The sequence below is a fragment of the Dermacentor andersoni genome, chromosome 2, assembly GCF_023375885.2.
Source record: "Dermacentor andersoni chromosome 2, qqDerAnde1_hic_scaffold, whole genome shotgun sequence".
NCBI lineage: Eukaryota > Metazoa > Arthropoda > Arachnida > Ixodida > Ixodidae > Dermacentor > Dermacentor andersoni.
Genome location: NC_092815.1, coordinates 168,154,969 through 168,181,125, shown reverse-complemented (window position 1 = coordinate 168,181,125; position 26,157 = coordinate 168,154,969). Strand labels below are relative to the sequence as shown.

The window sequence follows — 26,157 nt, the reverse complement described above, 5'->3', positions numbered from 1 at the left end:
ATTGCACACTCCTTAATAATGCGCCTAAGATTGTCGTTCATTGCTTGAACATAAGGTCCTCTTTCTGAGTTAAAGCCGAATACCTGTTCTATAGCCCGATCCCGAATTCCTCTATTTTCCGTCTTGGCGCTAACTTATTGATCGGCTTCTTATGTACCAGTTTCTTCCGTTCCCCCTCGAGTCTAGGCTAATTCGAGATCTTGCCATCCTATGATCACTGCAGCGCACCTTACCGAGCACGTCGACATATTGTATGATGCCAGGGTTAGTGCAGAGTACGAGGTCTGTTTCATTTCTAGTCTCGCCATTCGGGCTCCTCCACGTCCACTTTCGGCTATCCCGCTTGCGGAAAAAGGTATTCATTACCCGCAAATTATTCTGTTCTGCAAACACTACTATAATTCTTCCCTGCTATTCCTAGAGCCTATGCCACATTCCGCTACTGACTGCTTCTTGGCTACCCTAGCATTGAAGTCCCCCCTCAATATAGTCTATTTTGTTTTGACTTGACCCATCGCCGATTTCACGTCTTCATGGAAGCTTTCGGCTTCCTGGTCATCATGACTGGATGTAGGGGCGTAGACATTTACGGCCTTCAATTTGTACATCTTACGTTTCACAAGACCTGCCACCTTCCCGTTAATCCTATAGAGTTCCTGCATGTTACCAGCTATATGCGTATTAATCAGGAATCCGACTCGCAGTTCTCGTTTCTCCGCTGAGCGCCGGTAGCAAAGGAGGTGCGCACTTTTTAGCACTGTTTATGCTTCATTTGTCCTGCTTACCTCACTGAGCCCTATTATATCCCGTTTAATGACCGCTAATTCCTCCAATAGCACTACTCGACTCGCCTCAATAGGTAATGTTCTAGCGTTAAACGTTGCCAGGTTCAGATTCTAATGGTGGCCTGTCCGGATCCAGAGATTCTTAGCGCCCGCTGCTGCGTCACAGGTCTTAGCGCCACCGTGGTCAGTTGTTTCGCAGCTGCTGGGGCCTGAGGGCCGGGGTTTGATTGTTGTATTGATATAGGATGTTGTGGCCATGTGCTGCACCAAGGTGGCCAATCCTGCTCTGGTGAGGGAGTGCTTTACCGGTGCTGGTCACCGGGTCAGGCCGCACTCCAGGCCTGTTTATGTAATTTTGTCAACACGCGGATTTTTTTAATGCGGTGGAAGATTGTGCGGCACCAGGATTTGAACTACGGTCCTTTTGCACGCGAGTCGGATGCTCTACCCCTACGCCATCGCTGCGGCCTCACATAGCCTCAGATATGACACGTACACATGTTTAAATACAGTTTACTAAACCTTTTCTGACGTCTTACTTTGAAGTGAATGCTATAACTGCATTGTGGCCGTATGATACGCACGGATGCTTCCCGTTCTTACTTGAAAAATGTTTGGGGCCAAAGTAAAATTGATGGATGACTGTGTACGCTAGTTGGTTGACTCAGGTGATTGAAATAACCGAGGCCGAACTCTTCCACGAATTGGGAGAACTACTGATTTGTATCCGGTTTTGAGATGTCTAGGTTAATGTCTCCGACAACCACCACCGGCGAGGGATTTGCGGCAACGTACGTTAATCAACGCGGAAGTACGCGCGCCTCGTCATCAATCATGTGGTTTGATGGCTTTTCTATTTGCGCGTTTTGTATGGAAACGACAACTGCACTACATGTTCGCTTCAGGCCTCTGCCTTACGGGGATATGTGCAACTGCTCTTGGCCCTGCAGAGCCGCCGGGATCAGCCCGCCTGGGCTTTGTGTCGACGTGAAGGATGCGAAAATATACCGGGATCCTAGCCACAGACAACTTAGCTGTAAAAGTTTTGCGGACGAATTGCCTACATCTTAGAGACTATGGTTCGCCTTCACCTTCAGGTTTGCGACTAATGAGAGGCGGTAGGAGTCGCCAATGTGATGGTCAAACGGTTGCGCTAAGCATATTGCAAAGTGTCCATAGAGATAGCGTAGGTCAGCTGACAGCGCAGCACATTATGAACGAATGTTTTAACGTAGTCAAAAGGGCGAAAACACGCATAATAAGGAAAGGGAGAGAAAGAACGGGCATCGTTTGTGTGCACCGGTTTATGCGTTTTTTAACTATGCCTACCAGCTGGAAGTGGCTCATCACCACATCTTACTCAAACTACATTTAATGACTTCACACTTCCGAGAATTCGTGTTTAAACTTGATGCGAGGCTCACAAAGCTGTATTAGAATTGTTGTCAAGTATGGCAGTAGACCATAGTTAATAATTCTCGTGCTCTTCATGCGATGTGATGGCTGGTGGCTTCCTCTTCTTTTTCTCTTTATCTCCCTTCTCTCTCCGCACTGTTTACAGAAACCTAACATTACCTAATGTGATAATAATCTTCGCATATATAATAATGAAAACAAGTGCGCGCTACCTACAAAAAAATCGCACCTTTAAATGCGCTCATTCGTCCCATAGCATCCGCAGTGGTTGCATAGTGGCTTTGACGTTGCACTGCTGTCCCAGGGCGCGGGATCAAATCCTGGCCACAGCGGCCGCACTTCGAAGGGGTCGAAGGGAAGAAAAGTCTGTGTATCGTGCATTCGGTGCAAGTTAGTGAACCCCAGCTGGCCAAATGTGTCAGAAGCTCCCTACAGCGGCGTGTTTCATAAGCAAATCCTGGTTTTGGCACATAATAAAGTAGGCTTTGCTGCGAGGTACCCCTGGCTACGTGTCTGGAATGACGCAGCACCATCATTTATAGCAGTTTCGGCCACGTGACCCTAATGCAAAGAACTCGTACGTTTAGCGCACTACTGTAAAGCGCCAATCAACTAACAGAAAAACTGCTAGAGACTCGTTTTAGGAAAGTAATAACTCGTCCTATATTTAGATCGATTTGCTACAGTTCTCGTCACGAAAGCTGGAAAAACAATTGAGGCCACTTCTGGTACGGCACGTCAAGAAAGTGCCGGGTCAGGAGGCATGAGCCTTCCTCTAGGCCCGGACTGGGACCTCAGTTCCTTTGGGACTAATAAATGTTTTTTCTCTATCTCTCGCTACTTCAGCGCATCGAAGTACACTTTCACTCTGATCATTTGCAAATTACTACCGTTTTTATTTCCTGTCATCAGCTTCATGTGCGACGTAAATGTGGATTTAAATAAAACCATGCAGCGCCTCATCAGCTAAATTGCAATGATGGCTTAGCAAACTCATGGTTCATCACCCAACGTCTATTACCGTGTTTCCGCCCCGTCCTTGGCTTGGCACCTGTAAGAATATTTTCTGAAGTAGCCATCCAAAGTAGGCAGTGCTGCACTAGGTGGTATATGTCCAGTGTATCTATGGTAAACCAGAACACTTTGGGCAGTTCTCCTGGTTTTCATGCGTAGGATACCGGGCCCAGATGACGGTTGACGTAATGGCCGCTGCAGCCGGTTGTCTCAGAAGGAAGACTTCCTCCATCCAAGAAACATTACCGGAAACAGAGCAGACACAACAGGCGCATAATGCATTTCTGCCCCGGCAAAGAAGTAGTAAAGTTCTGCGCCATCGAATACAACTACGAAAACTTGGCTTAGAAATTGGAAAAGGCAAAACCTACTCATAGAACTTGAACACTCTATTGAGTTTACAGCGTCAGTTAAAATTACTAGTTATGAAAACTGTAAACGTGGCTGGAGGAAACCGACATTTAATGCGATAATTCTGAACGAGAGGACAGAAGGTACAACAAATACATGTATAAACCACTGCTCAACGCGCGTATGGAAAACGCCTCCCGCTACGGGTCGCGTCAGCACATGGCTGCTGCAGCGGTGGCGCCATTACTGCGTTTGTTCCAGGCCCGCGATAAAAGGGGCGCGTGCTATCAAGCCATTCAATGGCATTTTATAATATTGCGCTAAAAGAGAGAGATTTGTTTTTCGTCCTGTATTCGGCTCACCTTCTTATTGATTCTCGGCGTGTACTGCGTTAATATCCGCCGTAGATTCCGCCACCGTTGACTATCTTAACACTCTCCGTTTAGCAGCGTCATCTGAGGCCAAATAAGAGCAAGCGGTTCGGACGTCAGCTTCTACGAAATACGAGACATACTGCCAAGAGAGTCATCTGTCGTCAAGCTAGTTTTTTTTTTTGTGTGTGTGTACCCGTCTTGTATCCAAACAAAACTGCAAATCCAAATGTTGCTCAACGCATATTTCTGTGACGTGATGTGTGTCGTGAACCGCACATTTAGATTTTTCCCGTTTTATTTTTGTCCCACTGCTGAATTCCCCCCAAAGTCTGTACCTTAGTACAACATCGTCCTGTGTGGTGCGCACATGGTCGCCATTTTTTTTGTTCTTTGGACCTTCTTCCTAGTAATCTAGGATCTAATATGTTAGTATGCACTAATGTCACACCACGAACGCCTTTCAGTGTTAAACCTGTAAGTCATGCCGTTATTCCATGGCTCAAATTATCTTCCATAAAGTGGGCTGTTTTCGCAATATGTATATTGAGCTTTGTAAAAGACATTCAGCTAAGTCAAACATAATGCTCAAGTGATCGCGCATTAGAGCTTAGACGACTGACCGTTATTAACACTCGATGCCGAAACTAGTTCAATATTATCGTCGCTAACGTTGTAATTTATTAATATATATTTAGCAATTTGTACATGAAGCGTCGTTCCTTACTTTGATGCCAGCATTTCATCGTTTCAAATCTTCGCCAGCTGATTGTTGTGACCTATTTGTTTTTCTATAAAGTCTCGCTCTGCTTCATATTCCAGATGACCAGTTTTCGATAAACTAGCCACTTATAGTGTTTATGCCCATGCATTTTTATTATTTGCCTCGAACGTCACTCATGGTTTGTGCAACGATTTAGAACTATAGATATATGGTGACAGGGTAACTCATTATAGCAGGTGCAGCATAATTCTAAAGAGAAATAAAGGTGTACAAGAAATTGAACAGACATAGGCACCAGCAGTTATAATAATTTCTATTTGTATGGCGTGTGGTTCTTTGTCATATGTTTATATACTTGAGCTCAAGTCCACTGCATCATTACCTTTATCACTTTTGTTATAATCACTCTATGATCATAGTTATAACTGGCCCACTATCATGTCTCAAGAATTTGCGGGCTTCCTCGTGTATTGGTTTATAGCAGGGCTAGTTAACCTACCATCATAATTTAAATACACCTGACTTCTCACACCCTAGCTTGTGTGTTCGTATCCCTCGCGAGTGCCTTCTGAATATGAACTGTTTACTATGAAGTATAAACTTGTGACAGTGGCGGCATTCAACGACTGTAAATTCGACCACCTCTCCTTCCTTTTTCACCTGTGCGCGGCCACAATGCAGTACACTTACCAGACTGCTAAAAAACACCTATTGACCCTGAGTGCGCAGTGATCTCCAAATTTCGACGTTAAGGAGTAGCATTCTCCAAGCTTTTCCCTGACGGACAATTGGTTATGAAGCATGGCCGAGGCTTATCTACATAATTAGTGATTACATTGTTAGTAGGGTTTGGAAATAATTCTGCCTTGTTCCCCGCGTAATTTGGCTCGGTAAAGGCATAAAAGCAGACATGAACACATGGTGATATGTACTTATATGTCAATGTATACTTCACATATATCGCCATGTCATCGGCAGACTAAATGTCTCGCATTTCAGTGTTGATGACTTTCCTGGTTAGTTATCATGTGGCTAAACACTCACTAAGATTTTTAGAAAGGCTTAGAAGTGAAGTTCAATGATGTAGGGCCAATGACGTAACATTTCGCTTCCAGCCCTGGAACTCAACGCTAAAAAAGCACAGACATCGCTGTTTATATATGTTGCCCTCTCTCCACGCCATATGGTTAATCACACTTATTAAGGCGCGTAAGCTGAACTTATCTTAAGCGCACTTAAATAGCAGTGAATGCGAAAGCGGTTATCCACTTGTACGGTACTGCTGAGGTGTGTAGACAGTGCACCTTTGAACTTTGTGTCGGTCAATTTCTTTCATCTTACAAAAAGCAGTTGCATACAATAGGGCATAGGAAAAATAATTTTGCGAGGGGAGAGATTTATTTTAGAAATGTGCGTGCACGAGATATCGGCATAATAGGTGATGCCCACTAATACTTCTCACTTAGGCAAATAGTTCTTATAAAATATTGGGAAAGTAAAACGAGCAAGGGAAGAAAAGACGGAGAGAGTACGTAAAAATTACACCGGTGGGGGGGGGGGGGGGGCTATAGCAGACACTAAAAGGAAATACGACATAAAAATGAGACGCGCATGCAGGTCCGAAAGCTCTAAGGCAAAGTTCAAATGGGGGCGTGATACGTCACAACCACTGAGTAAAACACTGACTCGCCTATCTTGCAATGCATTTGACGCGGCCAATTAATGGCTGGGCGATTACAGGTGCCCAACCTTGCATCATGCTCTCTGCCTCCGTTCATTTACTCTTTTCCGTGGCTTCCCAATGTACACTCCTCCATTTTATCCTTCCCTTGATGTGTGTGATAAATATGCGCGCTATGCGGTATTGATGTCGAGATCCAGAAACAAACTTATCGTTAGCGCTTTCTGCCATCAACATAGTAAGTGGCTGGATGGTGTGCTTTCGCTGTTGTCCGCACCTGAAGCGATATATCATTGCAGCGCATTTTGCAGCAAGCTATCTATGGCTAGCATCCCGGGATTTCTTGGTTGCGCGGGGTGTCCAGAAAACTATAGACATCAAGGGCTCATAGCCAGAAATGCAATGGATCATACTCCCGTAAGGACGAGGCTACAAGCACACAGCTAAGGGAAGCGAACAGTGAACACATTCCCTTCTTTGAAATCATGCGTACAACATACCGAACATCATACGTTTAAATAAAAAAACAAGCCGAAAACAAGCATCCGAGTACCATAAATGATGATAAGGCGCTCCTCAGCTTACATACAGTCTGAAGCACGTATCTCTCCCCGCGTACGCTTCCGGGTAAAAATTGCTGTTCTGCGAGCTGCCGCTGCGACGGCAGCTTGACTGCATAGCATACGAAGCAGGCAGTGACGTAACTACACTTTCGTACGTAAAAGAAGAACCCACCCGGCAACTGATTTGTTTTGTGACAATGTTATGGGAAGACGACGGCAGGACTGCAGAAGATCCGTGTAAATATGAAACGCAGTGAATTTCTCCTCTCTATTGTGCTCCCTTTGTAGGTGCGTGGAGTAGCGGCGAAGGGTATCTCCCAGGCCGTCGAATCGTCTTAGGTTGTTAATTAGCTAAAGTGGAAGTGCATTTTGTCAGGTTAATAATTTAAACCTGGGTAGCAATGGGCAATCGTTCAAGTTGTCGTTAAGAGCTTCGCAGTCCATCCAGCTTCCTAATGTGGATTGGTAACTTTTTGTTTTCGATTGCAGCTGCAACAACTGAAGATGCGACCGGCCGGTTTGCAGTAGTGAAAAAGTATTGCGTCGCCGCAGCTACCCACCGCTGCTATACTAGTGGAGAAAAAGGCGATGAACAGTGAGCTATTAGAGCATGGCAGTGCCGGCGTATTGGCTTCTCATAGTGCTTCCGGACTCTATGCTAATCTTAGAAGAAAACAGAATGAAGTGCCATGTGCACTCTCCTACCTCCGGCCTGAATTGTGGGTACCCGTCTGCTACCACATTGATGCCCATCACTTGAATAAAACTGCGTTTGTGTTAAGCAGAGTTCAATTATAAAACAAAATTGCGCTTAAAGAACGATTAACTGTTGCTGGAATAGTGAACTATATTTTTGGGGTAATCCTAACCTAAATGCAGTTTTGACCGGCGTTTTCAAAGCAGCTATGCCTACATAATTACTCTGAAAGCTGCAAACTATTACGGGCATCGCTGTGACAGAGAAGTATCACATGAGTCCCATTTTCAGTATGTGCGCCGCCTACTAAACTGCCTGCTTTGTGCTGCCTGGAACGCCACAGTTTCTAGGAATCCTCTGAAATATATTCTGTTGCACGTCTACCGGCATTTTATTCCGAGTTTCGCCATTCGCTATTCAGGTCGCTATTCTATCAATATCTCACAGTGTGACTTCAGCAAACACTGCATCCTTTTCTCAAAGTAATCTTCACGTAACAATATTATTGAAAATACGTTTAGGCACAGTTTTGGCAGAAATTACGTTTAGAAAACACCATTATATCTTCTTTATAAGCGATCTGTATGCACGCACCAATTTCATTTCAATGTGGCATGTCACACTGATGAGTATAAACGGACAAGGCTTCTATTCGATATTTAATTAGGCACAGTGCATATTGTTCCTTGAATAAATAAACAAATTGGCCATAAATTTGTTTAAGAAAGAGTTTTATGTACAGTAAAGCCTGTAGTGGACGAAATCATTCTCACAATAGATAAAAACGCACAGAACAGTGTGAAGTCCATATCTTTTGAGAGCCTTTTTCCCATTGACATTAATAAAAGTTCAATAATATCACAGTGGCCCGACGAAAAACAGGGACAATAGCTACCACTCCAAAAACATCCGTTATAATTTTACCTTGAGAATCAATCAATCAACTCAGTCAAACGGGGAACCTTATAGGATGATTAGGAAAAGTTATTACAGATATATTTGTACCGATAGCCAAAATGTCTATTGAATGGTCGACTACAAGAATGATTAGCAGCCTTGTACAAACTGTAACTGGTAATAAATATAGATAATCGTGTACATAAATACTAATTAGCAACCAGCTGTTTTTTACAACATGAATAACGACACAACAACCTGCATCAATAACTAAACAAACGAACAAGAAAAAGGGAAAAAAAATGAGCTAAGAATAGTACACAAAATGAAAGGTACATCAGGGAACGGTCAAGACAATGCTTGGTTAGAGAGGCAGTAGCGCTTACAAGTTATGTCAAAATTTGTTGCGACCTTTATTTCAAGAGATAAGTCATTCCAAAACTCAGCACCAAAACTTCGATTAGGCTTTCGCCTACACATTAAAGTATACAGGAGATTAAGATTGCGTTGCTTGTGTTTCGTGTGTTTAGCAATGGGACAATGAAGAGGTTACCATGCTGAGATGTATTCGTATTTATTATCTTGTTTACTAGGCAACAAACCTTGTAGTTCCGCATAGTAATAAACTACAGCACACATAGTCCCTCAAAGAGAGTACTACTGGAATGGTGCACAGGGGAAAAAGTAAAGATAGGCATAGCCCGTTTTAATAAATGTAGTAACGGTGTTAGGTAAGATGCGTATGTTTGGCCCCACGATTCACAACAATAACTAAGGTAGATAGGGTAGGTAGATAGGCAACTACCTAGATAGATAGATAGATAGATAACTAAGGTAGATAGGATAAAATACAAGGATCATGGCAAAGTCAATATGAAGTATTGTCGTGCACGACTGATAGTGTAACAGCTGAAGGACAAGCTTTTGCAAATGGCGTTGATTTGGTCAGTCCAATAAAATTTCCTATCAAATGTAATTCGCAGATATTTGATGAAGTGAACACGTTCAATTGTTCAGTTGGGTAGTTATGTATTAATTGAAAGCTAACTATGGTCTTTCACTCGTGAATGGAAAATGATGTATTTAGTCTTGTCAGCACTTAATAGTTTATTGTCACAAAACCACTTTGAAACCTCTAGTAGTTCGTTGGACACAGTGTGTTGTAAGTATTCAAGTGTATTTCCTTTAAATAATATCGATGTATCGTTTGCATACATTAAAACATTTGATGACTGCAATACTCGCGGGAAATTGTTAACGTACAAGGAGAACAAAATGGGCTTCAGTATGCACCCCTGTGGCATACCACACGTAAGATTCCTAGATGCGGATAGAAACCCATCGATTTGTACTTTTTGCTTTCGTGATTTAAGATAACTAAAAAAGAAGTCGTGAGAGTTAGCAACAAGACCGCATCACGTGAGTTATTCTAACAGTTCCGAGTGACAAATGGTAAGATGCCTTCTTTATATTGATGAAAATTCCGTCGGTAATCATTTGCTAGTTAAGGGCAGAGTGGATGGTTTGGGAAAGAGTAAGGAGAGCAGTAGATGCAGACCTTCTTGGGACAACACCATGAGGCTCGAGGCAGATCACGTTTTTTTTTGGTGAGGAAGTCCTTCACCTGTTGCGCTATTAATTTTGTGAAAATATTGTTTATAGTGCTTAATATGAATATCGGCCAGTAGCTACCGGAAATATTGTGGTCGCCGCTTTTGTGTACTGGCATGACTTTTGTCAATGTTAGTTATCTAGATAGAAATTGGTGCTTGAGGCATGGTTCAATAAATGGAAAAGGGAAGCACTGAAAATATCCGTATTAACTTTCAGTACCAATTTGCACCTCTAATCAAGTGTCTCGGACATTCATCAAAGGTCTGCCCCTATCTTATTTGCAACCCGCTGAGTCCCCTACGTGTGCACCGAACAGGCCACATCTGGTAGAAACAACGCTTGCAGCCCAGCATTCAATGGCTGCCACGATAGCTAAGGCATGGCAGCTTATTATTCAGTGGCATACTCCTAATTTCGTGGGTGTCATAGGATGCGTTCGCGGGGCAACAAATGGAGAACAAGGCCAAAGTCGTAATTTAGCAACTATGCCTAATTATGGTGCTGAACGAAGACAGTCCTCCTTTCTCCTTTTTAGGTACTTATCTACTCAGGCATGTAGCATTTCGATAATGAACACCAATATGGAAAAATTAAAAAAGATATCGGTTACTGAAATTGGAAGCCGACCCTCAGGATGCAATGCCCATTTTCGCGCCTGGTTTGTCGTTGTCGCCATCTTCCGGCGCATTGTTCATTGGTGGCTTCTCAAGTGAACTGCCGAATGCAAGGCAGTGGCCAAACTTGACTTTAAAAAGAAAGGAGTTTCTAGCTGTTTTCTAATTTTTGAGCATTCATATTGCCACTGCTCTGCATTGTCGTCACCGTTTTTTTCATCGGGGGCTGTTTTCTGCCTGAAATGGCGAAGCTGCCATGAGCTCTTCCTTGCTGCAAGCGTGGCAATCTCAAAACAACTGCTTCACACACTTCTCAATGCGAAAATGTAGATACAAATGCTTGCACTAATTTATACTAGGCCACCTTTTCTTCTTTCCTCAAGATTCTATGCTTCTATACATACATACATACATACATACATACATACATACATACATACATACATATCATAATAAGTCAACAAACAAAGACACCAAGGACAACACAGAGAAAATCACTTATACTAATTCAAATAAAGAAATTATGAATTAATGGAACTGAAAATGGATGAAGAAACAACTTGCCGCAGGTGGGGAACGATACCACGTATTCACATTACGCGTGCGATGCTCTACCAATTGAGCTACCGCCGGCGCCGTCTTCCCATCCACTTTCTGGGTTATTTATGTGCTACTACTAGAAATAACTCTGGGAGTGTTAGCCAGCGCCACCACTCACTGGCGTGAGTACGCCTGCAGCACGTACTGACGTACTCGTGACGCCTCCGGCAGAAGAGATGTTCCTCATCCGCCGCGAAGCTTTGTGAGTCACGTACTTGTGTACACGTACGCGTCACGTACACGTACACGTGCACGTACAGTCACGTACACGTAGGTCACGGACTCGTGAGTACACGTACTCGTGACGCCTGTGGCAGAAAGGATGTTCCACATCGGCTGCCAAGATTTGTGAGGGCTGGCGCTGATGGTGTACTCAGTGGTGACGCTGATGTCTACTGATGACGTGTTTCGTCTACAGTACGTGTGACGCAAATTATGCTTGTTTAGGCTCTTATTTAGCACAATCGCATGTTTGAATAGACTAACAATGTGCGTGTTAGTGTTGAAAGTTATAAGTGACTTTGCTCAATAATTGTTTTAAATACTCATCATTTCCCCTATAGGTCATATATACATGCTTCTAGAAAACAATGTCACCGATTTATTTACTACAGTTGAACTAATAAAACTCTCTAATGCACAAACTGGTACTCAATCATCGGTGTGATTCGTATTTGCCAAAGTAACGAACTGTAATGCCGCGAAAATAGATTACAAAACACTGCCTCATAGTTTGTAGCGATAGTGTTGTATATACGTAAAATAGTGGCCACAAACTGCAAAAACGAAGAGCACCACAACGGTCCAAAGCCCTCGATAATTGCAAGAAAGTTAGTATGTTTTTCACGGCTAAGACACGTAAAATTAGGTGCTCCCTGTGGGCTATTATGACAGAAAGGGGGATGTGGCAGAAATCCGTGGCACTGTTTTTTACAATAGAAATTTAACTTGCTTGCTGTTGAAAACCATTTTCTAATAGTGAACTCAGACGCTTTGACAAACTTTATCAAAGGGAATAACAAGGGCTTACAAGTCTTTTTAGGCGACATCAGAAATTTATATTATTCTGTATCGCATGACATGTTGTTTCGGTGTGTTGATGACGCCATTGATTCCTTTGTGGTGACAATTTTCGAAAATCGCACTGGTCTTCATAACAGCAGCCCCATTGAACTTTTGTCGTTTTAGCTGAAATCTGAAGACGAAGTGATTCCTTGACAGAACGCTTGTGCTTTTGTCTCCGCTTTTTCGCTTTGTTTCCCTGCATTTCTGGGAGCTGCCGCTCCCTCCTTGCGGCAATGGATGAAGAAATCTCCGAGGACGTTCCTGGTGTGCAGCCGTCAGGTCGGCTAGCGTCCAGGAAACGTGGAAGTGCGTCAAGCGATACAGACAGCGAGGCCACTGAGATATGTTCGGACAGCTACGACTCGTCGGACGATGACTTCCAGGTCGTGATGAGTAGATCAGCGAAAAGAAGACTACTGCAGGCATCTTCGTCGCCAAGTGCTTCTACCGTGAAGAGTGCACCGCTGCGCTGGCCGCACACTGTGCTCTTTATGCCCGTGGACCCGGCGACCAATTTGCGGCTCCTCAACAGGCAGGTCCTCTCTTCCTTACTCGAGAGAATCGCACCAAATGAAATTAAAGACGTGCGAATAAACTCGCGGAAAAATGTCCTGGCAGTTGATGTGCTACATCGCAGTGCCCTACAACACCTACGTAATATAACTGATATCGACAAGGTAAAGGTGCGATCAATGATCCCTACAGGCGGCGATGGTACTGCGGGCGTCATTTATGACGTCGACGTAGCCATTCCTAATGACGACTTGCCAACGCTGATAAAGCCAACGACAGAAGGCAATTTGATTACAAGGATTTCCAGATTGGGAAACACACGCTGTGTGAAGATTTTGTTTGAAGGAGACAGCCTTCCTTCCCACGTCAAAGTAGGACATGTCCGCCATCCAGTACGACCTTTCATACCGAGGCCCCTCCAGTGTTTCAAGTGTTGCAAGATTGGCCACGTGAAGGGTGTCTGCGTGAACAGCGTAGTGTGCCCGCGGTGCTCTGAGTCCCATTCAGAAGACGCCTGCAGCGCACATGTTCTAAAGTGCCCTAACTGCAGAGGTCCTCACAAGGCCTCATCAAAGGATTGCCCGCGGATGCGGAAGGAATTCACGATTCTAAAACGCATGGTGCGCGACAATTCAACGCATCGAGAGGCTGCTACCGCTGTTCGGCGACGTCGGCATCGGCACCGAAAACGTTCAAGAAATTCCGCTACTGCAGATAGGTACACGCCAGCTACAGTCAGAAGGGCTGCCGCATCTCCACACTGCGCCACCAAGACAGATACAAGGAAAGCGAACAAAGAGGAGAGGCTCGCCCGTCCTGAAGAATGGCCTGAGCTACCGAGGGCACAACTCCCTGCTAAGTTACCTCAAAACGCACCGACTTCAACGGCTTCTGCAACTGTTGAAGCGACGCTGGCTGATGATCTCCAGGTCATCAACATTCTGCGGTCGCTCATGAGTGCCATTCGCGTTATACTTACCAACATGAAGTCTTCGTCTGCGCAAAGCGCACTACAGGTGCTGGACACTTTGAGTCCAGTACTTGCAGCTCTTGGTTAAAATCATGGCTTTCCAGAAGCCGTCGTTTCGTGACGAAGTCCGAAACGCGTCGATATTTCAGTGGAACGCCAGAGGACTGAAGTCACGCATGTCGGACTTTCGACAGTTTGTGTTCACGAATAAGTTCCCAGTCATCGTCATCTGCGAGCCCCTATCAGATAACATCAGACTGTCCGGGTATGAATGTTTCATGTCCGCCACCCTCGGAGAATGCAGCAAGATCATCGTATTCATGCGACGTGATCTTACGTATGTCCATCACCCAGTGTCGCCTGACCAAGAAAACCAATACGTCTGTCTGACAGTGAAGAAAGGCAAGCTCACTTTCACATTAATTGGAGCCTACATATCGCCCTCAAGTCGGTTGGACTGCGAGAGATTACGGCGAATCACCACAGCGACTCCGCAGCCTTTGGTGATTACTGGAGATTTTAATGCCCACCACCATCTCTGGGGAAGTTCTAAGATAAACTCGAGAGGCAGAAGATTAGTGTCATTTGCCTCCGAACAAGAACTGTGCTTGTTAAATGATGGAAGCCCCACCTTTCTACGTGGAACTACCTACTGTAGCTGCCTGGACCTGACCTTTGTTTCACGCTCCTTCACTAGAAAGGTCAGGTGGTTTCCGGATATTGAAACGCGGGGAAGTGACCACCTACCCACTTATCTTAGGGTTGAAGGGTTGACGGACTCCAGGTTAGCCGCCGTCACACAATGTATCGACTGGCCAATGTTCAAGTCAATTGTCGAAGACGGCTGTCGTGATGACTTGTCCACTAGCCTAGAGGACATCATAAAAGGTGCCCTAGAGGCTACGAAACATTCGCTTCTGAGAACGTCTACACGCACCGAATACGACATTGAGATAGGGAAGCTTCGCGCAATTCGTCGTCGTGCAGAGCGAAGATACAGGCGCACGAAGTCTGTACATGACTTGAGGTTGGCCAGAAGAACTCAAAAGAAGATTCAGCGTCGTATGGACAAACTTGCATCACAAAGATGGAAATCATTCTGCGAATCTTTAGATCCACGAAAACCATTGTCTCACATATGGAGAACTGTTCGTGGTCTCCGTGGAACCCCTCAGCAGCGCCACCCTTTCAAGTCTTTGGCCCTTCACCAACAATGCAGCGAGATTGACGTAGCGGAAGCTTTCTGCAGGAGGATTGCTGGTGAAACTAGTTGCGCTGGAACATCGACGCTCCGCCACTCACCGATTTCACGCGACTCCCGCATGGATAGTCCTTTCTCCATGGACGAGCTCGAAGCTGCACTGGCCTTGTGCAAGCGTTCATCTTCACCAGGACCCGACGGTATAACCTACCGTGCCCTGTGTAATCTTTGGGAAGGGGCTCGAAAAGTGCTCCTGCTCCTGTTCAACAGCTCCTGGCAGACAGGTACGGTTCCCCAAGAATGGAAGACCAGTCGCCTAATTCCACTGCTCAAGCCTGGCAAGTCGCCTGTAGACATTGCATCATACCGACCAATTGCGCTTGCCAGTTGCATCGGAAAACTAATGGAGAGGATGGTTCTAGCACGGCTAGAATGGTACCTCGAACATTACCAGGTATATCCACATGCAGTGTCCGGTTTCAGGCGTGGCCGTTCTTCCATAGACAACGTTATCGACTTGGTGACGTACGTCGAGCACCAGAGGTCCTGCAAAAGATTATCTGCTGCCCTGTTTCTGGATATTAAAGGAGCGTACGATAACGTAACGCACGAAGCGATTTTCAACGCGTTAGAGGCAGTAGGACTTGGCGGCAAAGTATATTTTTGGATAAGTAGCTATCTACATGAGAGATCCTTTTTCGTACTTACCGAGGATGGCCCGACCTCCCAGCATCACAGTAACCGTGGGGTGCCTCAGGGCGGAGTACTCAGCCCAACGCTCTTCAGTCTAACACTCCTTGGACTCACCGACATCCTGCCAGGCACCGTTAGGCTCTCCATCTATGCCGACGACATTTGCATTTGGACGTCGGCTGTGACGCGACTGCAGCTTCGCGCGCGGCTTCAAAAGTCAGCTACTTTAACATCATCCTACCTTCGAGAACAAGGACTTCGTATATCATACGAGAAGTGCGCAGCGGTGGCATTTACCAGGAAATCAATGTCTCCATACGTGATATCCGTCGACAGACACATCATCTCGTACAGCACGAGTCACAGATTTTTGGGGGTGGTCCTTGACAAAAATCTCTCCTGGACCCCTCATGTGAATTATGTGAAAAAACGCCTGACAGGAATTTGCCATATGTTTAAGTTCCTTGCAGGAAAGACCTGGGGAGTGCCAATACACTCTATGCTGCAACTGTACAGGGTCCTCTTTATTGGATTCCTGCGGTACAGCCTACCTGTCATGTCCAACACCTGCAGAACTAACCTGAACACAATCCAAAGCATCCAAGCCCAAGCACTCAAGATATGTCTCGGTCTACCGCGGAGTGCGTCAACGACTGAAGTCATTGCAGTCGCTCAAGATTTCACTATTAGAACGCACATTAACATTGAAACAATGCGTGTGCACATAAGACACGTCGCCCGGACCCCTACCCACCACCTAGCAAGTCTCCCAGTAGATAGGCCCCACACGACATTCAGTGCGACTGTCTTCGCGCACCGTGCCTCTTTTAGGTCAGGTTACACACCTGCGGCAAGGCCTTCTATTCCTCCATGGTGTATGCGCCGTACTCAAGTGAACCTTACAGTCCCAGGACTTCAGAAAAAGTCGGACTTGCCATCATCAGCGCTCAAGCAACTAACTTTACTTCTGTTGTACGAGAAATACAGCGACTGCACACACGTCTACACTGATGGATCAACTACACCAACCAGTTCCGGCGGCGCTGTAGTTATACCAGCAATGAGAATAACCAAGCGATTCAAGACTTCCCATGTCACTACGTCTACAGCTTCAGAGCTCGCGGCTCTCCGCGAGGCGCTTCAAGTGATAAATACTGAAAGTCCTAGAAAATGGGCAGTCTTCTGCGATTCAAGGCCGGCCTTGCAATGTGTGCATTCATTTCTCCGACATGGGAATCACGATCAGCTCACGTGCGAAATCGCGGAACTTGTCCATCACTTAGGAGAAAAAGGCCATGATATCTCTTTTCAGTGGATACCAGGTCATTGCGGTATCATTGGTAATGATGACGCCGATAAGGCAGCTCGGACGTCAAACCAAGAAGACCGCTGCGTCCCCATTCCGCTCTCAAGGACCGACGCCGCGAGACAACTTGGCATTCTGGCACGCACGATCTCCTTAGCAGAGTGGAATACCGTACATACAAGGCGCACAAGACTGCACCGACTAAACCCATCACTTCAACTCAGACCTCCAGCCGGTGTGCACCGGCGTGAAGCGTCTCTTCTGTGTCGGTTATGGCTTGGAGTGGCCTTCACGAATGCCTACTCAGCCCTAATTGGAATGGCTGATAGTCCTGCATGTGATGTTTGCGCATGCGAGGAAAACATTGACCACATATTGTGCCATTGTCCTCAATTTCAAGCACAAAGACAGTATTTGTCCGACACATTGAGGAGACTAGACCATCGTCCGCTGAGTGAACAGACAATATTAGAGCACCGTCCCGACCGATCATCGGCTCAGAAGGCAGTGAAGGCACTTTTGTGTTTTCTCAGAACTTCTGGTTTGCTCGAGCGACTTTAACTGAAGTGCTGTCCGTACACGTACCTACACCTTCTCTCTCCCTTCTTTCTCTTCCCCTTCTCCCTTCCCCCAGTGTAGGGTAGCCAACCAGACTATTGACTGGTTAACATCCCTGCCTTCCTGTATTCTTCTCTCTCTCTCTCTCTCTCTCTAGCTGAAATCTACTTTTCTCTGTTTTAATGACTGGAACTACATTCAAAACAGTGATCTGGGCATTGGGTCATGCCTGGGCCCTATCCTAAGTGACCGGCTGTTAATGAGCACGTTAGATAAACGACGTGTTGTCAAAGTATGCTGTTTTGTAGATAATTTTTTTTGTCCTTGTAGGTTGCAGCAACGCCGCTTTCCAGCGCGCATCGGACGAAACCGTGAAAAACTTTAAAGATTCCATTCACACGCTTGTGGTAAATCATGACATGCCGACTGACAACATCTTACGATTTTTAGACCTCCATTTACTTCTTTCACCTGACCATGTTTGCTTATTATGGTGCAGTATTCTTCTCTCGGCATGGCGTGTTCTGACGTTTGTGAAGACATTGGTTGATGGTTGTATATATTTCGTGCAATCTACCAATAAAACCAGTTGGAAGTCAGCGCTGTGTTCGTTCTTCTGGCCGGCTCGGCTTGTTTCTTCATTTCCTTGTTGAGCTCTACCAGGTTTAAATGCAATATGAACTCGCCCAATCCTGGTAATGACCAGGCCACATGGGCATTTTCATCCCCCCCCCAACAAAACAGATAACGCCCAACCCCAGTCCGAACGTACAACAGCCGGAAGCATTGCTTTGCAGCGTTGACTACCGATCTGACCAAAAAAGCGCGCCAGGCGGCTCTACTAGTTTCAAACTGAAGGGTCCACCCACCAAAGCCACCTAGACCTCTTGGCGGAAAGTGCGCCGATACGATATTGTAGTACATTGAAATTACCATCTTTCTGTCTCTAGAATAATGTATCTTTCTTTATGCAGGGACGGAAGTCCTTGAAGCCTAGAGCTGGCCGCTGCAACGAAATGAGTGCAGCGTGTATACTTGAAGAAACCCTGTGATAACTCACGCCCGATAACTCATAAGCATGGACAGTCAGACACTGTCGGTAAGGGCTATACAATAGTCGGTGCGCCTGTTTATTCCATTTAGTTTTAATATGCAACAGTTCATGTGTCAACACTGCAGAAACTAAGCCTTTCGCACCAAGTTCAAGTTTGTTCTAGCCTCATAAGACTAGGCGTGTCAATTCGAGAGAAAGCACTTGCAGTTGTGGTTCTCTTCCCCGAAACTACCATCCTCATATCATGTTAAGGCTCAGTCGAAATCGCGGAGATAGTAGTTTTTGATGTTGCGCCATTAATTTACATGGAAGGCTTGATAGGTTGCAACAGCGTTCCTTTTAGAGATATATGCGTACCACACAGTCCCCTCCCTAGTCCCCCCACAGCTTTCATGACTCCTTTTCATCAGTTTCTGTTCTTTCGGCTAGGACGTGCCGTTTCTTTAGGGTATTGTTTGAGACCATGGCTGCCCTGTCGGGCTCATATATATATGGAAGACATCCAGATATTTGCTGTCACGTCTCCGATGCTTGCCTGCTGATTGGCGGTCACGTTCTCGGGCAGAACCTTGACCCCAATGTAGCTAGCATCAAATTGTTCCCGTCGTCTCCTCTTGGACCAAGTTTTCATCATTTATTAAGAACAAAAACTATTAAATCTTTGAGAAATGGTTTTCATGGTCTCATCATCATCATCATCATCATCAGCCTAGTTACGCCCACTGCAGGGCAAAGGCCTCTCCCATACTTCTCCAACTACCCCGGTCATGTACTAATTGTGGCCATGTTGTCCCTGCAAACGTCTTAATGTCATCCGCCCACATAACTTTCTGCCGCCCCCTACTACGCTTCCCTTCCCTTGGAATCCAGTCCGTAACGCTTAATGACCATCGGTTATCTTCCCTCCTCATTACATGTCCGGCCCATGCCCATTTCTTTTTCTTGATTTCAACTAAGATGTCATTTACCCCCCCTTTGTTCCCTCACCCAATCTGCTCTTTTCTTATCCCTTAACGTTACACCTATCATTCTTCTTTCCATAGCTCGCTGCGTCGTCCTCAATTTCAGCAGAACCTTTTTCGTAAGCCTCCAGGTTTCTGCCCCGTAGGTGAGTACTGGTAAGACACAGCTTTTATACACTTTCCTCTTGAGGGATAGTGGCAACCTGCAGTTCATGATTTGAGAATGCCTGCCAAACGCACCCCAGCCTATTCTTATTCTTCTGGTTATTTCAGTCTCATGATCCGGATCCGTGGTCCCTACCTGCCCTAAGTAGATGTATTCCCTTACCACTTCCAGTGCCTCGCAACCTATCGTAAACTGCTGTTCTCTCCCGAGACTGTTAAACATTACTTTAGTTTTCTGTAGATTAATTTTCAGACCCACCCTTCTGCTTTGCCTCTCCAGGTCAGTGAGTATGCATTGCAATTGGTCTCCTGAGTTACTAAGCAAGGCAACATCATCAGCGAATCGCAAGTTGCTAAGGTATTCTCCATCAACGTTTATCCCCAATGCTTCTCACTCCAGGTCTCTGAATACCTCCTGTAAACATGCTGTGAATAGCATTGGACATATCGTATCTCCCTGTCTGACGCCTTTCTTTATTGGGATTTTGTTGCTTTCTTTGTGGAGGATTACGGTGGCTGTGGAACCGCCATAGATATCTTCCAGTATCTTTACATATGGCTCATCTACACCCTGATTCCGTAGTGCCTTCATGACTGCTGAGATTTCGACTGAATCAAATGCTTTTTCGTAATCAATGAAGGCTATATATAAGGGTTGGTTATATTCCGTACATTTCTCTATCACCTGATTGATAGTGTGAATATGGTCTATTGTTGAGTAGCCTTTACGGAATCCTGCCTGGATTCCTCGTAATCTAAGGTATTCCTGATTCTATTTGCGATTACCTTAGTAAATACTTTGTAGGCAACGGACAGTAAGCTGATCGGTCTATAATTTTTCAAGTCTTTGGCCTCTCCTTTCTTATGGATTAGAATTATGTTAGCGTTCTTCCAAAATGCCGGTACGTTCGAAGTCATGAGGCATTGTGTATATAGGGCGGCCAATCTTTCTAGGACAGTGTTCCCACCATCCTTCAACAAATCTGCTGTTACCTGATCCTCCCCAGCTGCCTTCCCCCTTTGCATAGCTCCCAAGGCGTTCTTTACCTCTTCCGGTGTTACTTGTGGGATTTCAAGTTCCTCTAGCCTATTCTCTCTCACCTTATCGTCGTGGGTGTTACTGGTACTGTATAAATCTCTATAAAACCCTTCAGCCACTTGAACTATCTCATCCATATTAGTAACGATATTGCCGGCTTTGTGTATTAACGCACACATCTGATTCTTGCCTATTCCTAGTTTTGTCTTCACTGCTTTTAGGCTTCCTCCGTTCCTGAGAGCCTGTTCAATTCTATCCATATTATTGTTCCTTATGTCCGCTGTCTTACGCTTGTTGATTAACTTAGAAAGTTCTGCCAGTTCTATTCTAGCTGTAGGGTTAGAGGCTTTCATACATTGGCGTTTCTTGATCAGATCTTTCGTCTCCTGCGATAGCTTACTGGTTTCCTGTTTAACGGCGTTACCACCGACTTCTATTGCGCACTCCTTAATAATCCCCATAAGATTGTCGTTCATTGCTTCAACACTATGGTCTTCCTCCTGGGTTAAAGCCGAATACCTGTTCTGTAGCTTGATCCGGAATTCCTCTAGTTTCCCTCTTACCGCTAACTCATTGATTGGCTTCTTATGTACCAGTTTCTTCCGTTCCCTCCTCAAGTCAAGGCTAATTCGAGTTCTTATCATCCTATGGTCACTCCAGCGCACCTTGCCGAGCACGTCTACATCTTGTATGATGCCAGGGTTCGCGCAGAGTATGAAGTCGATTTCATTTCTAGTCTCACCATTCGGGCTCCTCCACGTCCACTTTCGGCCAACTCGATGGTCTACCATCGTTCAAACCCTAACAATAGGTCCTAATACGGTGTGCTTCCTGCAATGCCACATAAACGCTTGGACGCCTAAGTCTTACAAATTTTTCACTCAAAGCGTACTGCGTGGCTCCCTGAAGGACGTTTTTTATCCATAACAAGTCGTGTGGCTAGACGCTTGCAGGCTCACGCCAGCTTTCCGTCGTTTTAAAGGCAAATTTTGTATTCTAAGCCATCGCTTAGTACATGTGATGTGTAACCCTTTGTTCAAATTTGTGTATCGTCAACCGGGCGTTCAATGCTTCCGTCTTCGCGCACCGCATCTGCCTGTCGTCCTGTGGTATGTGCCTATGTAGTCTGAAATTCCTCGTTCTAAGATTTTTTCTTCATGCTGCCTCCATTCTTCGTTATTGTAGGGATTTCCAGCTCTTTAGTTCAGTTGTTTTCTATGGTGCCCACTCACAGTTCAAGAATTTTTATTAGGCTTTCTAAATATTTTCTTATTGTGGTGCGCGCCATGGTTGCTGGAATATTAAATGTTGTCCTTGCACCATACGTTTATTCCCTGCCATTTTATTTTCCTGGTACTGGTCCCATACCAAGAGTATTTCCAATTTGCCTATTGGATCCAAACTTTCTTGCTTTTCTATGCTTTGTCGATCCCTGTTTACCTTCTTATACAGCTTGGTTATTTTATTTATTTTGCCACCGCTGTAGTTTCGGCTTTCCCCACCAACGGTTCTTGAGCCGTAGTTCCCTGACTTCCTCATGCATGCAATCTAGCCTTCCCTACAATTTGTTGCTTCATTATGATTTATTTTTGTGCACTCTGTTGTTATTGCTACCTGCCTTTCGTCGGAATCTATTGCTAACTTTAAGATTCTATGTCATCATCACTACCCAAGCATTCTTGTCGTTTTTCATATATGACCATTTTGATCTAGTTGTTTATTTGTCATTTCTAAGACAACGGCATAATCCAGACATGACTGTATATATGCCACATTGCCAGGTTACCTGACGAAGGTACTTTTACTGGAGGTTAACTACTGCGAGATCCCGTTTCTCGCACAGATCGAGGACTAAAGACGCATACTAATCTTTGTATTCACATAGATCCTCCACGTGGGAATTCCTATCTTCTATTACAATATTCTCACACAGTTTTTAAAACTTATTTGTGTAATTTATGATATAGTAAACAGTTTTTGTTTTGCTCTCTGCTGCCATTACCCGTGCGTTGGTACGCCCATCCACGTGCTTCTTCCCTTGCGTCATTAATCCATAAACGCTCCCTCGAGTGCCACTTTTACCTGCTATTATTTCATACCTCACCTAATCAGCGTGCAGGTAGCTGCATCTTTTCTCCACAAAGTCATCATATTGCACCATTCTCCCGCAAAGTTGTCAATAACAGGTGGACACTCTAAATATTGTTGTTAAGCTGTAACAATGAGTGCATAGTAATACCTCCTTTATTCGGGTGCAGTTGAATTTCCAGAATTTATGCTGCTTGAATCCACACTGCATGTTTATTGAAAGTGGTCGCCGACGCCAGGTGGCACTGCCGCCTAGATTTATTCGTTTGCTTTATACTTTTTGTACCAATAATAATAATAATAATAATATTAATAATAATAATAATAATAACGTTTAAAGGGGTGCACTTTTACCTGCTATTATTTCATACCTCACCTAATCAGCGTGCAGGTAGCTGCATCTTTTCTCCACAAAGTCATCATATTGCACCATTCTCCCGCAAAGTTGTCAATAACAGGTGGACACTCTAAATATTGTTGTTAAGCTGTAACAATGAGTGCATAGTAATACCTCCTTTATTCGGGTGCAGTTGAATTTCCAGAATTTATGCTGCTTGAATCCACACTGCATGTTTATTGAAAGTGGTCGCCGACGCCAGGTGGCACTGCCGCCTAGATTTATTCGTTTGCTTTATACTTTTTGTACCAATAATAATAATAATAATAATAATATTAATAATAATAATAATAATAACGTTTAAAGGGGTGTATATTGTCGTTCCAGACAAAAATTATGTTTCTAACACGCCTCCCTCACCGTATCATTCGATGAATTGATAAATTCGAAACCCTTAATGAACACAAATATTTGCTTCTGTATAAATGGTAAGCGCAGCTTTCAATGCAAATATATGATAAAAAGCCAAATTTCGCTAGCCATGCAATGTAATCAGACGCGAAGAGAACCAGTTATTGACAAAGAAGATGAAGTGTGTTTACCTTTATGAATCGGACGTTCAAAATTAGCGCTGAAAATTCACAATGCAGCGGCAGGCTTCACGGCAGGCAACTTCTCAGACAGCCAGCTCATCGTCCGTGAGGCGATCCAGGCGCATGCTCGGTTGCACCTCCTTGTCGCAAGAGACGCCGTGCTTGTGGGCCACCGGCGGCATCTCGCACATCGTGGTCTCCACTCCTGCACCGGCTTCATCAGTCGTCCGCTGTGAGCGTCAGCTGTCAAGCCGGTCGGCGTCTAAGGCCCCTTCAGCTCACCATGCTGCGTCTTTGAGCGTCTCCGAAGCTAACAGCCATACGAGCGGGCGCAGCGTGCTGTCGTACAATGTCAACAACAGGAACTTTGTGAGAAAAGGGCCTTCCACAAGCCTTATGACGAGAAACGCATCCCAGCTGCCTAAATCGAAGTCAATTACGGCCGACTTGAACACTCAAAGTAGGATCAATGTGGCCATGGAGACCAAAGTCAGCAAAGACACTCAAGGCGTTCGTTCTCATACGAATACGCTTGGGTCGTCTCTCTTAGCTGTGCCGAGAGAAGTCCAGTATTCTCCAACACCCGCTGTATCACGTTCCTTCGCAAATGCAAGAGTCGTTGTGGAACGAGGTATTGGTGGACAAGATATTGGGTGTCGACCGTCCAGTTTGATGACCACCCGCATGCAGACTGCTTCCGCGGCGTCGATTAAGTGTAATGGGTTGCGTGACAGCCCGCAAATCACATCGATTGGCATCAAGCCTGTCGACTTACAGCCAATTCACGCAAAATCAACACTGCCACTGTGCTCAAAAAGCTCGTTGGTTGCGCCGCAACTTTTTTCAAAGATTAACCTCGATGTCTCAAAATCCAACACGCATGCGCCTGGTGCTGGTTTGCCTTCTGAAGCACGGACGATATACTTAAAAGGTTCAGCCTTGGAGGAGCGCGACCTGCTTAAGACAGATCAAACCAGCTCTGGCGAAAGAGCGATTGTTCCGAAATCATTTGGGACATTAGTTTCCCAGACAAGAAGCTTGAAAAACCAGTGGAAGGCATCAAGCTCCTGTTTGTCCAAACCTCCTGCCATCATTCCTTCGCCGTTGCTGCAGGAACGTCCAGCGCAAATAACGTTTTCGCCGCCAAAATCACTTCAACTCTTGTCGCAAGGCACGTCGCACGTGACGTCATTGAATTTCGGTGAAGCAAGAACTGATGCTGCAGCTTCACAATCTTCAAGTAACCACATCGACATCGTCGGCGAGAAGAGGTCTCATTCACAGTTGACAGCTCCAATGCTTCTTTACACGCCTGTGTTGTCAAAAAAGCCTGTTGCGACACAGCAAATCGAGTGTATTGACATCAAATCTGCGACATGTTCACAAGCTCCTTCGCAAAAAACTGTCTGTAAAGAAACGCGACTGGTTTAATTGACGTCGTCCCCGCCTGTTGAGCTTGAAGGTACAGTTTCGGTGAATGGAGCCCTCAAACTGCCTTCGACGCAGCGTAATGCGGGGCCATTTCAAATGGGGTCGTCGCATCCACCGGAACTGTGATGTAAGGCTTCTCGTAACTTCTAGATCCGAATGCCAGGACATCTAGTGCGATGCACACGTAAGTTGCTTACAACCATCTCCTCAAATACTAATAGCTCTTCAAGGTAGAATTCACCATTGCCGAGCTTTAGTGCTAGCACCAGTAGACTCTCGTTGCAGTATAACACATACTTACCAGCGCTATAATCTTCCATCAAATTATTGTGCCGACAGTTCTCCAATTCCTATTACTTCTCAATTGACAAGGCTACAGGAAAAGAAATCGCACCTTCATATTGCCTGCGAAGCGCGGGCAGCAATTAGCATGTACGTATGAAGCTGAGAGTATTGTACAGAATAACACAAGCGCGCTGTTCAGGTAAGCTACGCCGGCAGAAACTGTATGCTCTACAGTGTGCAACGTCATGGAAGAGCCACCGGAACCAGTGGCATTCCGCGCGCTTTGACCCGTCCAGTGCCAGCATAGAGCATGTATTTAATATCTCACGCTGCAGCCGCTACATGTCGGCTAGAACAAGGTCCACCACGAGCTAGCTTGGCCGGCCGGTAACATGTAGCCCTACATTTCAAGTGCGACGAGGAAAGCGCGCCGACTATGCGCCTTTGCCAAACGCAAAATTTCTCGGTCTACGTGCATTTGCGCAATAAAACTTTGGTTTTCAGCTGATCGCCGCGCTTCTGTGGGCCACATTCAGCGCGCCGCACTAGAGGAGTAAAATGTTTGGCGCT

The 26,157-nt window shown here is 45.3% G+C and overlaps 1 long non-coding RNA gene across 1 annotated transcript in view; it reads right to left on the bottom strand.

Annotated features, from left to right (window-relative positions):
- The window catches only part of LOC140215971 (uncharacterized), a 106,881-nt gene extending 81,328 nt beyond the window's left edge, over positions 1-25,553 (bottom strand). Inside the window, exon 1 of the long non-coding RNA XR_011892590.1 lies at positions 23,881-25,553. This is a non-coding gene — a long non-coding RNA (uncharacterized lncRNA). The remainder of the gene's footprint in view (positions 1-23,880) is intronic.
- Positions 25,554-26,157: the final 604 nt, after the last annotated feature.